The 481-nt window shown below is 46.2% G+C and overlaps 1 protein-coding gene across 1 annotated transcript in view; it reads left to right on the top strand.

The window, feature by feature from the left end:
- Positions 1–481, top strand: part of FRMD4B (FERM domain containing 4B) — a 196,861-nt gene that overhangs the window by 190,482 nt on the left and 5,898 nt on the right. The gene's annotated exons all lie outside the window — the stretch shown is intronic.

The raw sequence follows: 481 nt of genomic DNA, 5'->3' as shown, positions 1-481 counted from the left end.
GCAGATAATAATACTGAAAAGGATTAAAAAAAAAAATTACCCTTCACTACTGTCAACATGAATCCAATGCTTTGCCACGGATGTCACGAGGATGCAAGACTGGCACACTGGAAATTCTACACCGTGGCTGAAAAAGATCCTGAATACATGGACAGATATTCCATAGCGATGGAAAGACTTAAGATGGCAATACCATGGAATGCATCTTCAATCTGAAATGAAGATTCGATATGACTTGATCGCTCAGAGCTTTTGGGTCAAAAAGTGTTATGAAAGGATAAAAGAGATCGAGAAAGCTGCTGACATAGACTTGGGGCGGGGTGGGGGTGGGGGCAGTAAGAGTACCCCCTGCGGGTCTTTAGCCCGAGGTGATGCAGCCACTAGCAGTCTGCTAAGGAAACAAAGGCAGTGTCTCAGAGCATGACACCAGACCCCCTCACCCACGACATGCATTGAGATAACATGGGCAGCAGGTGAGTCC

Source organism: Bison bison, unplaced genomic scaffold, assembly GCF_000754665.1.
Source record: "Bison bison bison isolate TAMUID 2011002044 unplaced genomic scaffold, Bison_UMD1.0 scf7180017864474, whole genome shotgun sequence".
Lineage (NCBI taxonomy): Eukaryota > Metazoa > Chordata > Mammalia > Artiodactyla > Bovidae > Bison > Bison bison.
The sequence above is the reverse complement of the archived record's forward strand: the minus strand, read 5'-3'. Positions and strand labels throughout refer to the sequence as shown.